At 38.6% G+C, this 17,667-nt stretch overlaps 1 protein-coding gene across 3 annotated transcripts in view; it reads right to left on the minus strand.

Moving 5' to 3' along the window:
* Positions 1-2,181, minus strand: part of LOC142237561 (uncharacterized) — a 41,943-nt gene extending 39,762 nt beyond the window's left edge. For 2 of the 3 annotated variants that reach the window (XM_075308923.1, XM_075308920.1), the window contains exon 1: positions 1,722-2,181. The gene's annotated coding sequence lies outside the window, so the exon portion shown is untranslated. Of the gene's footprint in view, positions 1-1,678 lie in introns of all 3 variants that reach the window. The other variant, XM_075308921.1, reaches the window with a different exon arrangement.
* Positions 2,182-17,667: the final 15,486 nt, after the last annotated feature.

Here is a 17,667-nt window from a genome sequence, read left to right on the forward strand (position 1 = left end):
TATGTTGTTAGCATCTATATTACCTGTTTATTTTCATAATTCATTATGATTGTAAATATATAAATAAATAAATAAAATTTTGAGCACAATATTGTTTGGGAGAATTTTTTTTAAGCATATAATATTTTTGGGTGCAAAATGCTTCCAAACATATTATATGTTCACATAATAACATATTGTTTTTTGGAAGACAACATTATTGAATTTGGATGCAAAAATACAAAATGTTTGGAACTTAGACTACCCAAACATATATTGTTTAGACCAATATGCTTTCAAATATATTATATATTGGAAGAGATGAAACATATAAATGTTTGGGCAATACCCAAAAATATATATGCTTGAAGCAAAATATGTTTGGGAGTATATGTTACAGAAGCGATTTTTTGTGAGCGTGCATATACTAACATTATGTACCAAATTTCAGCCGGATCGGATGAAATTTGCTTCTCTTAGAAGATGTGCAAGCCAAATTTGGTGGTCCGTTTATATGGGGGCTATACGTAAAAGTGGACCGATATAGCCCATTTGCAATACCATCCGACCTACATCAATAACAACTATTTGTGCCAAGTTTCAAGTCAATAGCTTGTTTCGTTCGGAAATTAGCGTGATTTCAACAGACAGACGGACGGACATGCTCAGATCGATTCAGAATTTCACCACGACCCAGAATATATATACTTTATGGGGTCTTAGAGCAATATGTCGATGTGTTACAAACGGAATGACAAAGTTAATATACCCCCATCCTATGGTGGAGGGTATAAAAATGTCTAACTAACTACAATTTAGTTCAATTTTTTTACCCAAAGTAGTTTATTTTCCCATAAAACAGTTTAACTTTGTCTGTCTGTATTTAATTTGTTAATTTCTTCGTGCATTTTTTCATTGTATGTGAAATTCAATCACACAACTGTTGCCACAATATCAAACGGTTTCCACGAAGGGCATCCCTTGCGGCATATGTCCTGAGTGTTGTCGCGTCAGTCGACCAACTGTTTTTGTGATTTGTGTATGTATAACATGATGTGGCGGGAAAATCGATAGGAAAGTCACCCCCATAGCCGCAGGATCCATGCCAGTAATCCATCCCGTTGTCTCTCCCTCTCACTTTCAACACTCTCGTAGAAGGATGTAGAGGAATGTACTATTAGCACACTTTTGCAACAGCAAGTCATCGAGTGTGTATGTGGCTATGTGTGTGTGTATGTGTATGTTTTATTATCCTTAGGCTTTTGCCATTATTCTTTCCTCAGCTGTGTTTGTCCAGAGAGTAATTGTTGAATCTAATAAAACTATGATTTCATAGAGGATTTTCTGTTTTTTTTTTTGTTCAACTTCCACTCCTCACTCTCTGAAGTAAGGGGAAAATGCAAATGACATTAATTATATACATGGTGTTGCTTCTATACAACATGGTAAAATGGTTGGAGGTGGCGAGGCTTATAAACTTCGAGAACAGGTAGAGACAGAGTGGTAGGGGTAAAGAAAAACTTGCAACAACTTTTCTTTTTTTTATTAGATTTTATTTATAGGACATTTCTAACATGTGGAGGGTTTCCTAATGCTTTTCTTAAGAGGAGAGAATGCGGGTGGCTGTGTGTGTGTCTGCGTGTGGAAAATCCTCTTGTATTGGTGTACAGACATAATGAACTTTTAGATCTTAACTAACCATGATTTAATTTACTTTGTTGTATTTTTTCACTTTCATTCACCTGTTTAAGATTTTCGTTTCGATTTTCCAAAAGTTTACGAGTTTCGTTGTTTTATTTAAATTCTTCGTATTCGCTTATGGATACATAGAAGTAATGAGATAGGATTCATTCACTGGTAAATGCGTTTTATATAATTTATTTCCTTTTTCACTACTTCATATTTTCTTTGATTTATAATTTGTTTTTTTTTTTTTTTTGTGTTTCTTTAACACCAAAAACACTTTCCTTTTGCCAGTGGCTGCCTTCAAGATTTCGAGATTATTTTTTTTTTCTTCTTTTGAATTTTAAAAACTTATTTTCTCCATTAAATTCTTCTCTGTTCTGTCCCGAGCAACTGCTCCCTTATGTAAAAAAAGGATTTATTTCCTTTGTAAAAAAAACGAATTCCTTCTGTTGTCCAGTTTTCCTTGGTATTCCTGCAGTTCGAAATTACAACACGCGCGTACAACCGTTGACAACGTACTGAGAGATAACCCTCACTCATTCATCCAACAGTTTGCATGGAAAAACAACTGAAAAAGAGATTCCTAATGCGTAAAGCTTTGGCAAAGCTCTTTATCATCTCAATAACATTTCTCTATGAAGAGAATTATGTTACTCTCCATAATCTCTGTTAATTTTGTCTATGCTCTGTTTACCTTTTTAACAGATGTGATATCAACTTGAAATCAATGGTTAATCATTGAGATGCAATTTTGTGGGCAGATTTTTTTCAGAATAAATAGTTTTTTTGCACATACCAGAGATATGGCTTATCAGCTACTACAATATTAATTTACATCACAAACCATAAAGTGGTTAAAATTTGCCACCTTTTTATTTCAAAGCTTTATTTCTATAGAAATTTTTGTCAAAATTTTATTTCTTTAGAAAATTTTCTCAAAATTTTATATCCACGGAAATTTTTCTCAAAATTTTATTTTTCTATAGAAAATTTTGTCAAAATTTTATTTCTATAGAAAATTTTATTTCTATCGAAGTTTTTTTAAAATTTTATTTCTATAAAAGTTTATCTTAAAATTTTATTTCTATAGAAAGTTTTTCTCAAAATTTTATTTCTACAGAACATTTTGTCAAAATTTTAGTTTTACAGAAAATAGAAATAAAATTTGGGAGCCAACGTGGTGCAATGGTTAGCATGCCCGCCTTGCATACACAAGGTCGTGGGTTCGATTTATGCTACGACCGAACACCAAAAAGTTTTTCAGCGTTGGATTATCCCACCTCAGTAATGCTGGTGACATTTCTGAGGGTTTAAAAGCTTCTCTAAGTGATTTCACTGGAATGTGGAACGCCGTTCGGACTCGGCTATAAAAAGGAGGTCCCTTGTCATTGAGCTTAACATGGAATCGGGCAGCACTCAGTGATAAGAGAGAAGTTCACCACTGTGGTACCACAATGGACTGAATAGTCTAATGGTCAGTTTCTCATCTTCCGATTAATTTTAACCGGAGGATAGACCTCCGGTTAGTAAAATTTTTGTATGGGATCAGCTGTTTTATCGACAAGATAAATAATAACAAGACATTGAGAAACTGGCCCTAAGTGAGCCTGATATATCGGGCTGCCACATAACCTAACCTATAGAAAATTTTGTCAAAATTTTATTTCTATAGAAAATTTTGTCAAAAATTAGTTCTATACAAAACTTTGTCAACATTTAATTTATTTTATACGAAATTTTATTTCACACGTAACACAATCTAAACAAAATTAAATGTGAAACCTACTTATACCCTAACAAATTCCTTTGATAAACGATATTTAAAGTTGGCAATAATTTATTTCTTTAGAAATGAAGGAATTTCATCACCCCCATCTATTGGATAAGTTCTTCGTCACAGTGCGACATCTATAAGTTTATATTTTACCAAGGGGTTTGTCCAAGCTAAACGGTTAGTTGTCGCATGTTCTCGCCAGAGGTTGGTTCAGGACCATGAAACGAGTACTTGTGGCGCCATCTAGACTGAATTTGTTTAATATATCCATTATTCGCAATATTTGAACGAATCTATGTTTGCAATATAAATCGGTAGTATAGTTATGCCCTGTATTATCGATTCGGGAAGTGGAATGGTTTGAGTTTTCGCTACAGAGAAGACATTAGTAGCCGTAATGCCAAGTCTACATTATTTGTAAGTAATGCTGCCTTCTATAGGAAATTTTGTCAACATTTGATTTCTATAGAAAATTTTTTCAAAATTTTACTTCTCTAGAAAATTTTGTCAAAATTTTGTTTCTTGAAGTAAATCGGGTAAAAGTTGCAGTGTGCTCAAGAAACAAATGAGTCACATCAAAGAGTGGACTGTGAAAGTCTACAGATGGTGGACATTGTGCAGAAGAGTGGTGGTTTCTAAATGTGGCCTGAATCCAAATGTGATGAACCTTTAGAGGTTCATATAAAAAGTGTAGCCGCCATGGTTGCGACGAGATTGAATATGTGTGTAAATATAACCATAGCGATAGGCGGTAGGCGAACACTTATTTACGTGTATTTCTTATGGGAAGCCCAAAATCCGCGACGGAATACCGTGACGGCTAGCGGCGTGTCGCTAAATTAAAACTTATTCTAACTCCTTGGCGAAAACTGGTATAGTGTTGCCATCGCTTATCAATTTTTTTAAACTCACCACTAGGAATTGCTGTTGCCTGGACACGTGTAGATTATTTTTTCTTGAAATAACTCAACAAATAACAAGCCATTGTATGTTTTTATTCAACTTCATTGTTTAATATTGTCAAAGCGTGCTGTATTGACAACAAAAACGCTAGGAAACGTGAAAAAGGGAATTATTCGCCGTCAAGCTTATTGTATTTGCCGTTGCGGCAAAAATGTTTCGCCTACCGCCTATCGCTATGGTTATATTTACACACTATGTTGGGTAAATATATGGAAACACAAAATATGAAAGGTTGCGAAGATAAATGCGCGAGTTAAATTCGTGGTTTGTGTCTTGGCTAATTAAAATTCAAATTTGTGGAACGAATTTAAGTTTGTGGGACGAATTTAACTTGTGGAACGAATTCCAAATACCAGTCAGTTATTTTATGTGTAGTCATATTATGCATTGGTGGTTTTATATCGTTGAAAAATTTCCTATATCTAAGAAACCCTTTGAGAGGAATTGACCAGACCAAATGCAAATAAGAGATATTGGTGACTACAAAAAATCAAAATTGAAAAGTAAAAAATATCAGAAATACTATACATGAGACTTTGGAATTTTTAATTTTGATTTTTTGTAGTCACCAATATCTCTTATTTGCATTTGGTCTGGTCAATTCCTCTCAAATGGTTTCTTAGATATAGGAGATCCAATATCAGGGCTATATAGCCGATATCTGGCGATAATATAGCTCTAAAACTGTACATGAGACATTAAAATTTCTAATTTTGATTTTTTGCAATAACCAATATCTATTACTTGCATTTGGTCTGGTCAATTCCTCTCAAATGGTTTCTTAGATATAGGAGATCCAATATCAGGGCTATATATAGCCGATAATATAGCTCAAAAACTGTACATGAGACTTTTTATTTTTTAATTTTGATTTTTTGTAGTCACCAATATCTATTATTTGCATTTGGTCTGGTCAATTCCTCTCAAATGGTTTCGTAGATATAGGAGATCCAATATCGGGACTATATAGCCGATATCGGTGACGCTATATCTCAAATAATCTACATGAAAATGTTGATTTTTTAATTTTGGTTTTTGGTGCAGGTCAATATCTACCACTGGCATATTGTCTGGTCAATTCCTCTCAAATGGTTCCTTAGGTATAGGCGATTTAATATCGGGGCTATATATAGCCGATATCTGATGACACTATATCTCCAATACTGTGCACGAGATTTTTGAAGTTATTTAAGAATCTTATTTTGGTGTCCCTTAGATGTTTTTATTATTGTATTTTAATATCTTATGTCCATTACTTCAGGATATATTGACATTTTTATACGACTTTAGAATTATTAGGGGTTATCTCTTATGGATAAATTTTTCGACGATATAAAACCACCAATGCATACATAATATGACTACACATAAAATAACGCATAAAATAACTGGTGTTTGGCAGTTTTTCCACCACAAAGTTGCCTCTTTTTAAGAAAAACTTTTTTTTTGGAATGCGTTCCACAAGTTAAATTCGTCCCGGAAACTTAAATTCGTTTCACAAAATTAAATTTTGCTTAGCCAAGATACAAACCACGAATTTAACTCGCGAATTTATCTTCACACCCTTAAATATGACGAACCATCAAAGGATAATAGAGGAGACGGAGAGTGAAATGGTGGATGCCAACACAACATCATCATAATCGTATGTCTGAGGTGCGAATAGTTATAGAGTGCGACATTCTGATGCCAATAAGATGGACATGGGAGAATGGAATCCAAGAACAGATTCCAGAGACAAATAACGACTACACGGATGAATCTAGGATGGGTGAGAGGACGGGACTCAGCGTATATATGGAGGACCAAGACACCGAGATCTTATTTCGATTACTGGATCACAGCACAATTCTGCAGGCATAAGTACGTGCCATAACCGAATGTCTTAAATGGTTCGGAAAAAAATATTAGGCCACAAAACGTTAACATTTTGACAGATTGTCTAAGGAAAATGAAGGCAATAGCAGGCATTTGATCGCGAACCACATTGGAATGCAAAGCATGGTCAACGAATACTATTAGTACGTATGGATGCACATTATACGGGTTCCGGTGCCGGGACATGCCGGAATAAGTGATAAAAACTAAGACACATAGGGTAGTGAAGTGAATGGGCACGGGAGATCCATAAAGCGATGTGGACCAATGGTCGGAAGGGCGATGAAACTACTATAGGGTGACCCAGATAAGAAAAATACTTGATAACTATTGATACGCCATGGTGATTCGGGATCTGCTCTAGTTTATAAACAGGAAACAAATAGGGAATACGTCAGGAACAAAGAGTTCCTGGAATAAAAAAAAGGGTACGATGGAAAGAAGTTAGAACGCACAATAATCCCAATACTGCCTTAGGTGTATGTCAGCCGACATGAGACAGGATCATTCGGGGATCCTGTCTCCCGCAAATGAACTGGCGATAAGATCTATCGCAAATGAACTGGCGATAAGATCTAGGACACATAGGGAAGTGTACTTAGAAAACATATTTAGAGGAGTATTGCAACGATAGGAAGGGGGAACAAAATACTATGGGGTGACCCTGATAAAAAAATAACTGGTGAACTACTCAAGAAGAGTAGGACGAAAGTCAGGAGAACCGTGGAAATAATGAACGGGAACCTAGATTGAAAGAATATATGTGCCGTGTACGAGCTGCAGAGGTGCATGGTGCATGTAAGGCGTGTTTTGAGGATGACTAAGAATGCCCGTGGTGCAATAGTTAGCATGCCAGCCTTGCATACACAAGGTCGTGGGTTCGATTCCTGCTTCGACCGAAAAGTTTTTCAGCGGTGGATTACCCCAACTCAGTAATGCTGGTGACATTTCTGAGGGTTTCAAAACTTCTCTAATTGATTTCTCTGCAATATGGAACGCCGTTCGGACTCGGCTATAAAAAGGAGGTCCCTTGTCATTGAGCTTAACATGGAATCGGGCAGCACTCAGTGATTAGAGAGAAGTTCACCAATGTGGTATTACAATGGACTGAAAAGTTTAAGTGAGCCTGATACATCGGGCTGCCACTTAACCTAACCATATCGATGAAAAGGGTGACTCGGGACCTGGCGCAGCTAGAAACTGGGATTGAAAACAAATAGGGAATTCCTTAGATACCCAGAATTCCTGGAATAAAACAAGAGTACGATGGAAGAAGATGTTAGAGCGCACAATAAGCCGAATATGGGCTTAGGTGTATGTCAGCCGACATGAGAAAGGATGCCCATCATATGGGAATAAGTGGAAACGGAAAGGCAAGTGAACTGGCGGTAATAGCTAGTACATATAAGGAAGTGAACTTAGAGAACTCATACAGGATAGAGTCAACGGAGAACGAGTTGGATGAATTTGGCACGGGAGATACATAAAGCGATGTGAACCACTCCAACGGTTGGAGGGGCGACATATATACTATGGGGTGACCCAGATAAGTAAAAGATTGGAGAACTATTCAAGGAGAGTAGGACAAAAGTCAGCAGGACTGTGAAAATAATGACTTGACACCTAGAATAGAGAGCACATATGTGCAGAATAAGAGCAGCAGAGGATGGTGCATGTAGGATGTGTTATGCGGATTATAAGACATTGGAACACTACCTTCGTTACAGCCCTATCTTTACCAGGCAAAGAGTTAACCACTTCGGTGTATAGGTGGCTCGGAACCTGGCCCAGCAGGGAAACAGATACTGGAAACAAATTAGGGAATTCCTTAGAGATACAGAGTTCCTTGAATAAAGGAAGGGTACGATGGAAGAAGAAGTTAGAGCGTATGGTGGTGGATGTCAGCCGACATGTGACGGGATCCGCATCATATGGGAATAAGAGGCAACGCAAAGTCAAATGATAAGAGCTGCTGGGACACATAGGGAAGTGAAGCTAGAGAATTAACGCTGGTCGAGTTGGACGAATAGGAGCAGTAGCGGTTGGTGCATGTAGGGTGTATTTTGCGGATAATGAAACCTTGGAACATTCCTTTTATCACAGCCCTGCATTCACCAGGCAAAGAGTTAGCCATATCGGTGATTCGGGACCTAGTCCAGCTGAGAAACAAGAACTGGAAACAAATTAAGAAATTCGTTAGAGACTTATACTCTCTTGAAAATAAAAAGTTTTTAGATTTACTGAAACACAATTATCAGAATATTGTTCAACATAAAGGGTGATACGGTCAAAATGTGGTCAAGGGAAAACGCGTGTAAATCGGTGAAATCGTTTATTTAAAAAATCAAATTAAATTTCTTTTTCAAGTTCAATTAGTATAAAATTCAGGAAAAATATTCAGTTAGGCTTTCGCTTTTCCAAATCCGAATTGCCGGGCCTCACGCTTGACACCTGCCATCAGATTTTGTACAGCCACCTTGTCCACCTACTTCGCCGCAGAAAGCCAGTTTGCCTTGAACTGCTGCTCGTCCTTAGCAGTTTTTTGGTCTTCTTTAGGTTCCGCTTGACAATAGCCCAGTATTTCTCAATTGGGCGGAGCTCTGGAGTATTGGGAGGGTTCTTGTCCTTGAGAACCACCTGCACGTTGTTGGCGGCGTACCACTCCATGGCCTTTTTACCGTAATGGCAAGATGCCAAATCCGGCCAAAACAGTACGGATCAACCGTGTTTCTTCAGGAAAGGCAGCAGACGTTTATTCAAACACTCTTTCACGTAAATTTCTTGGTTGGCAGTCCCGGAAGCTATGAAAATGTTGCTTTTCAAGCCACAGGTACAGATGGCTTGCCAAACCAGATATTTCTTTTTTTTTTTTTTTTTTTTTTTTTTATTTAGAATTTAACATTAGTTATGAAATATTACAATATTTTGTACCTCAGCGCCCTTTAGGCTTTGTTTGAGGTTATCTGGCATTACAATTCAAATGAGCAAATTAGTAGTGTAAAAAAAAAAATCAAGAAAGGAAAAAAACAAGGTTTAAATATAAAAAAAGAGAATTTATATAAAAAAGAAAAAAAAACTTTACATTTATAATTGTATATAGAAACTCACTTTATAAGACAAGCATTTCAATATTTTGACAAAGATACTCTTTTAACTTTGGCTTGAAAATTGATATAGATCGGATTTCCTTTAAGTGTTGTGGCATATTGTTATATTCTGTACTACCCATATATTGAATACGTTGTTTCGTCATCTCCAATCGACATCTCGCAACTTCCAAATTTGTACTATTTCTTGTACTGAAACGGTGTTGGAGAGTACAAAATCTAATATTATGGTGCCCAATATTGTGTAAAACTTTATACATGTATACTAATAATTGCATCTTGTGCATACCATAGACTGGTAAAATATTCTTGCCAACATCTTTATAAAGAGAAAGTGTGGAGTACATGTGTGGTAAATTGTAAATTATTTTCAGAGCTCTATTCTGGAGTGTTTGCAATGATTTTAAGTCTTGATTTCGTCTACAACCATATAAAAGTACCAAATAGTTCAAATTACTTTGAATGAGTGACTGAAAAAGTAAAGATTTACATTCGATATTCAGTTTGTTCTTTAGTTTGTACATGATGCCAATAACAGGAGATATCTTTGAGCGGAGTTGCTCAATGTGCAGCTTCCAATTTAAGTTCTGCTGCAATATTACGCCCAAATATTTTACGCTCACTTCCTCAAAAATTTCTCTACCATCTACAAATATAGAATGATTTGTATCAACACGACAAGAATGCGGCCTAAATCGTACATATTTCGTTTTATTCGCATTTAATACAAGCCTATTAATGTGCGAATACTCTGCTATAAGCGCAGCATCCCTCTCTATGATAGTTTTCAAGAAAAGTCTCTCCTTATAAGGGTAAAACACGCATAGATCATCTGCGTACATAAACAGCCTACCGGTTAATGGAAGATTATTAATATCATTCAAGTATATCTTAAACAGTAAAGGTCCCAGAATGCTACCTTGGGGCACCCCGCACCTTACATCACTCACGGAACTTTTATGGCCATTTATGCATACAAACTGCTTCCGGTTGTCCAAATAACTCCTAAACAATTGAAGCTCCTTACCCTGTATACCATAAAACTCCAACTTACTACACAGTATCGAGTGGTCAACTAAGTCAAAAGCCTTTGAAAAGTCATAAAAAATTCCACCTACACCATAATAACCTCGGTCAATACATTCACATATATGGTTTACAACATTGACTACCGCTTCTTCGGTCCCACACCCATTTCTGAATCCATTGCGAACTTTGACAGTTTTATGTGCTTGAAAATATCTGCTACCTTTCCCCTCCTTTTGCCGTATAAAACTCCTGTCCCGGAAGCTGCTTGTAGTCGGCTTTAACGTAGGTTTCGTCGTCCATTAACACGCAGTCAAACTTCGTCAGCATCGTCGTGTACAGCCTCCGGGATCGCGCTTTGGCCGTCGTATTTTGTTTATCATCGCGATTTGGAGTCACTACCTTCTTGTAAGTCGATAGTCCGGCTCGATGCACGGTTGTCGACGATACACCCAGCTTATTTGCGGCACCTCGGAGAGAGAGGTTAGGGTTTCGCTTGAAACTACCGGCAACTCTCTTTGTCGTCTCAGCGGCTTCCGGTTTTCGATTTCCCCCCGATCCAGACTTCCTGGCTGTCGACAAATGTTCTCCACACACTTTAATTACATTTGTAACGGTTGATTTGGCAACTTTTAGCGATTTTTCCAGCTTTGCGTGCGAGTAGCTCGGATTTTCGCGATGCGCGAGCAAAATTTTGATACGCTGCTCTTCTTGCTTGGACGGTATTTTGACAACTGAAGAGTGAATTTCAAAATCAAAATAGGAGCAACATTCTACACACACACACACCTTCAAAATGAGGGGTTTTCAGGTTTATTAAATGCAAAATTGAAAGAAATACGTCAAGTTTATATTGACCAAATTTTGACCGTATCACCCTTTATACCAATTTTTTTCCTTTCTGGTGTGATTCGGATGCTCTAAATAGGAGAAGTTCTTGAGGATCTGTCCTACTAAATTCTACCAGGACTTGTCCTTGGAAAAAGAGTTCAAGCCGTGTCCTAAAGTGTAAATTTACCCAGTTAATGACAAACTCATGTTAAAATTCTGTCACTTCAGACTTTCTGAAACACAATTATCAGAATATTGTTCAACACATTCCAAAATTTTTCCCTTACTGGAGTGATTCGGATGCTCTAAATAGGAGAAATTCTTGAGGACCTGTTCTACTAAATTCTAAGAGGACTTGTCCTTGGAAAAGAGTTCAAGCCGTGTCTTAAAGTGTAAATTCACCCAGTCAAAGACAAACTCATGTTAATGTGACCGGTCCCTTCCATACGTCTTGACCATAAACGCCAGAGACTAGGCCTTTGTCGGCCCTGGTGTTGATCCATTTCCCATAGGGACATAAGTTTGGGCATTTTTCATACTTCATGTAAAATTTCTTTATTTTTTGGAATCTAGTTTTATGTTGAGTTGCTTGACTCGGAATCAATACTAATGTCATAAAGTGAAGGCTAAAATCTTTAGATCCAAGTGTGATATAGAAATATCCTTTCAAACGCTTCATTTCATTGACGACTCTTACCTCATTCTCCAAGATCTTCAGGTTTCCATTAATCCTTCCTTCCCCTCCTTATAACTATATGATCTTTGGGAGAATATCTCAATCCATTGTGGGTCTTTAGGTATTAATTAACTGAAATTTACAACACGTTTCACATTGCAATTGCCAACGCCAAAATTACGAATTCAAATTACTGAGTAAAGACTCGTTGGCTCACAGAAAATCCTCTAGAATTACACCTAATAAACCTTTCCGTGGAAGCTCACTTGACTTTAATCATCCCTTAGGTGAAACTAACAGAATTACACCTCATGAACGTTTAAATGTTGGCGCATAACTACCCAGGCATCAAAGTAACTTCAATGGGGAATCACGTGTCATGTAAATTCAATTCCTTTCATCTAATAATCATCGAAAAGTTGGCATCATCCTTCCATCCCCCTTTGGTGTGTTGCAATTTTTGGCCACCAAAAATAATTGTAATAATAATCACAACCACATCGTGGATATAACAAAGACGAATGCCAATAGCAAACTTTTAGGGAAATATTTCACTCCCTAGTATTTCATAGGAATAAGTAAATCTTAAGGGTCTATCATAAATTTTGACACATTTTTGTTCCCAGCGAAAAAAAAAGAAAAACAAAAATGAAAATTTTCATTAAGAAACTTTTGAACTATGTATATGGGGAAAATGGGTAGCCAAATGCTAGAGATGAGATGGTGTTCACAACGTGTTGATTGTCTTGCGATTATTCTGACATTGTGAAACATGTCTTTAGCATCCTTTTCCTCTAAATCGCTTGGTTTGATAAGCCAACGATAGCATCTTTTTGAGGCTGGGGCATAACATCCACCCATGCAAACACCCACTCGCACACTCTGCCAACCTTTGGATATCCCGTAAAGCAATTGCCAAGGATTAAAGAAAAAGTCAATCAGTCTCTTTGTTGCCCGATGCTTGGATGGATATAGGGTTTAGGCCATGTGAGGGGGGAAGGATTTTCATTGAGTGCAAAGAAAGAAAATAAAATTTAAATTACATGTAAATCCTTGTAGATGTTATCCGTATTCTTAGCATTAACGCCCTTCCGTTTTATGCCACCTTAACTTGATTTCCCTTCCTGGACGTCTTGTATATTCCTGCTTACACCCTGCTCACACCCTCTGCGAGAAATTTGTCTCAATTGAAACAACAGTTGCAAGTTTATTATCACCATCGTCATCATCACCACCATCAACGTCAAACAGTATCGTTGCTCTCCCCCTATTTTGCTTCCTTCCTCAGACCTTCTTTGCAATTTCTTGTGGCAAAAACAGCCACACTTATCATGAAAGTAACTTGACATGGAGTTGACATCCTTACTCTTTGAGAAATGCGTAAAGGCAAAAACCATGAGATTTTCAAAACGCTCTTACTGCTTCTGCAGTTTTTGGTATTCGCTTAAAGCCCAATTGACTTAGTTGATGCTTCTATTCATGCCATTCATATAGAGAGGCAGGTGTAATAAGGGCGGGATATAGATGGATACATAGACACATTTTGGGCAAAATCGATTTAAGTTTCTTTGCCAAGGTCGATTTTGACTAGTTCGACTTCATTATCTTAGACCATGAAAGTCTCAGTGGTGGAATTGCATATCTGAAGATCTCATTTTTGGAATTCTGGGGCACGATAGTCTCAGTTGTGAACCTTAGATTAGGCTAGGCTAGGATAGGGGTAGTGACAGCACGTTATTTCTGGCTCACTTAGACTATTCAGTCCATTCTGAATAGTCTAATAGTCTTTCTGTCACTGAGCGTTGTCCGATTTAAGTTTTTGCTCAATGACAAGTGACCTCCTTTTTATAGGCGACCTCGAACGGCGTTTGAAAGTGCGATTTAATCACTTATGCGCTTTACAGACTATCAGTTATTCCGGACGACAGTGCTCGTGTCAAACATATCCCATATATTATGCACATTATAAGTTAAGACCGAAGGCATAATCGATACTGCTCCATGTTTATGGGATCGATAACACATTTACCGATTATTTAGTCATCGCCTACATGTCGTATCGATCCGACGCACTGTAAGATTCTTTACAAACACCGACATTCCGTACGGAATAACTGATAGTCTCTAAAGCTCATTAGAGAAACTTTGAAACACTCAGAAATGCCACCAGCATTACTGAGATGAGACAATCCACAAGTGAAAATGTTTTGGTTTTGTCATATCTGGGATTGAGCTCAGAACACCTTGGTATGCAAGACGGGAATGCTAATCATTGCTTCACGGTGGCTCCCTGTAGGTTTGAAGGCCTCCGTGGTTTAGCTATAGGTCCGAAGGTATGAGTGGCGGGACTCTAGGCATGAAGGTCTATGAGATGCAACTGTAGATTGACAAAAAACTCACTTCAGGAACTGAAGGTCTCTGTAATGGAGCTAAAAATCTCAGTGGCAGAACTGTAGGCTTAGGGATCCCAGTGCTTGAGCTGTAGATCCGAAGATATCAATTGTGGAACAGTAAGACTGAAGGTGTCAGTTGTGGAACTGTAGGCATGAAGGTCTCCGTGGTTGGACTGTAGGAATGGAGGTCTAAGTGGTTGAGTTATAGGTCCGAAAATATGAAAGTCTCAATTGTAGAGCTGTAGATCCGAAAATCTCAATTGTGGAAAGGATGGACAGAAGGTGTCAGTGGTTGGACTCTAAGTTCGGAAGTATGAAAATCTGAGTGGTAGAGTTGTAGATCCGAAGATCTCAGTAGTGAAACTGTAGTTTCAGTGGTGGAAATGCCACCAGCATTACTGAGATGAGACAATCCACAAGTGAAAATGTTTTGGTTTTGTCATATCTGGGATTGAGCTCAGGACACCTTGGTATGCAAGACGGGAATGCTAATCATTGCTTCACGGTGGCTCCCTGTAAGTTTGAAAGCCTCCGTGGTTTAGCTATAGGTCCGAAGGAATGAGTGGCGGGACTCTAGGCATGAAGGTCTATGAGATGCAACTGTAGATTGACAAAAAACTCACTTCAGGAACTGAAGGTCTCTGTAATGGAGCTAAAAATCTCAGTGGTAGAATTGTAGGCTTAGGGATCCCAGTGCTTGAGCTGTAGATCCGAAGATATCAATTGTGGAACACTAAGACTGACAGTGTCAGTTGTGGAACTGTAGGCATGAAGGTCTCCGTGGTTGGACTGTAGGAATGGAGGTCTAAGTGGTTGAGTTATAGGTCCGAAAATATGAAAGTCTCAATTGTAGAGCTGTAGATCCGAAAATCTCAATTGTGGAAAGGTTGGACTGAAGGTGTCAGTGGTTGGACTCTAAGTTCGGAAGTATGCAAATCTGAGTGGTAGAGTTGTAGATCCGAAGATCTCAGTAGTGAAACTGTAGTTTCAGTGGTGGAAATGCCACCAGCATTACTGAGATGATACAATCCACCAGTGAAAATGTTTTTGTTTTGTCATATTTGGGATTGAGCTCAGGACACCTTGGTATGCAAAACGGGAATACTAATCATTGCTTCACGGTGGCTCCCTGTATTGAAGGCCTCCGTGGTTTAACTATAGGTCCGAAGGTATGAGTGGCGGGACTCTAGGCATGAAGGAAGGAACTGAAGGTCTCTGTCATGGAGCTAAAAATCTCAGTTGTAGAACTGTAGGCTTAGGGGTCCCAGTGCTTGAGCTGTAGATCCGAAGATATCAATTGTGGAACAGTAAGACTGGAGGTGTCAGTTGTGGAACTGTATGCATGAAGGTCTCCGTGGTTGTAGCAATGGAGGTCTAAGTGGTTGAGTTATAGGTCCGAAAATAAGAAAGTCTCAATTGTAGAGTTGTAGATCCGAAGATCTCAGTTGTGGAAAGGTTGGACTGAAGGTGTCAGTGGTTGGACTCTAAGTTCGAAAGTATGAAAATCTGAGTGGTAGAGCTGTAGATCCGAAGATCTCAGTAGTGAAACTGTGGTTTCAGTGGTGGAACTGTAGGCATGAAGGTCTCAGTGGTGGGTCTGTGTTAATAGAGGTCTCAGTTATTGAGCTGCAGGTCCGAAAATATGAAAGTCTTAGTTGTAGAGCTGTAGATCTGGAGATCTTAGTCGTGGTGCTTTAGGACTGAAAGTCTCAATGGTGGGACTGTGGGAATGGATGTCTCAGTGGTGGGACTGTAGGAATGGAGGTCTCAGTCTAAAGATGCATGAAAGTCTAAGTGTGGAACTGTTGATCCGAATATATCAGTGGTGGAATTGTCGTCCCGAAGATTTCTGCTGTGGAACAACGAAGTTACTGGAGATACAGATATCTTAGATTTGGAACTGTTGGCCTGAAGGTCCAAGGACTGTGGGAATGGATGTCTCAGTTGTGGGTCTGTAGGAATGGAGGCTCCAGTCTAAAGAGGCATAAAAGTCAAAGTGTGGAACTGTTGATCCGAATATATCAGTGGTGGAATTGTCGTCCCGAAGGTCCCAGTGGGGAACTATAAACCCCAACATCTCAATGGTGAGATCCAATGCTCGAAGGTCTCAATCTATGACAATCTAGGTCCGCAAGTCTCAGTTGTGGAAATGCAGGAATGAAGATATCAATGGTGGAGCTGTAGATAAGAGTATTTACGTTGGAACTGAAGACTTGAAAGTCTTAGTAGTTTTGCTATAAATCCGAAGGTTTCAGTAGAGAACCTATCGGCATGAACGTCTCAGAGGTTCGACTGTATGCATGAAAGTCTCAGTGGTGAATCTGTAGGTAGTTCCCCCAATGAGATAAAAGGTCTCAGAGGAGGGACTGCAGGCATGAAAGTGTCAATGGTGGAACTATAGGCATGAAGTTCGCAATGCTGGAAGTGTAAGCACGAAGGTCTAAGTTGTGATACGGTAGGTCCGAACGTCTCAGTTGTAGAGATGCAGGATTGAATATTTTTGTGGTAGAACTGTAGCTAAGAAAGTCTCAGTGGAGAACCCGAAAGCTTGAAGGTTTCAATAGTTGAGCTATAGGTTCGAAGGTCTCGGTTGAGGGTCTGTAGGGATGAAACTCTTAGTGGTAGAACTCTAGGCGCGAAGATCCAAGTTGGCGAAATGCGTGTATGAAAGATTCAGTGGAAGAAGATCCTGAGATCTTAGTTACGGAATTATGAGTTTGAAGGTCTCTGTGGTGGGGCTGTAAGACTGAAAGTCTCAGTCGTCGAACTGTATGAAGGTCTCAGCTGTGGGACTATAGGCATAAAAGTCACTGTGGTGCAACTGTAAATACGAATTTCTCTGTTTTGGAAGTGAAGGACTGAAGGTCTCAGTGGTGGAGTTGTAGACTTGAGAATCTCCATGGTTGGTCTATAGGTCCGAAATTCTCACTGGTGGGACTGTAAGCACGAAAGTCTCAGTGATGCAACTGTAAGACCGAAAGTCTCATGGCGGAACTGCAGGTCAGAATGTCAGCAGTAAGTAATGCAAACTACTTTAATAGCACCGTGGGTACTGTAGGATCTCTCAGTGTCTCGGTAGAGGGTCTGAAAGTGGTGGATTTGTAGGTAGGTCTCAGTGGCGGCACTGTAGGCATGAAAGTCTCAGTGATGGAACTAAGTTCTTAGACATGAAAATCTCAGTGGAAGAAAATTCGGAGAACTTAGTTGAAAGAACTATGGGATTGAAGGTCAATGTGGTGGAAGCATAAAAGTCATAGTGGTGGAACTATAGATCCGAAGATCTCAGTTTTGGAAGTGTAGGACTGAAGGTCTCAGTGGTGTAATTGAAAACTTGAGGATCTCCATGGTTGAGCT

This window comes from Haematobia irritans, chromosome 5, assembly GCF_050003625.1.
Source record: "Haematobia irritans isolate KBUSLIRL chromosome 5, ASM5000362v1, whole genome shotgun sequence".
Taxonomy (NCBI): domain Eukaryota; kingdom Metazoa; phylum Arthropoda; class Insecta; order Diptera; family Muscidae; genus Haematobia; species Haematobia irritans.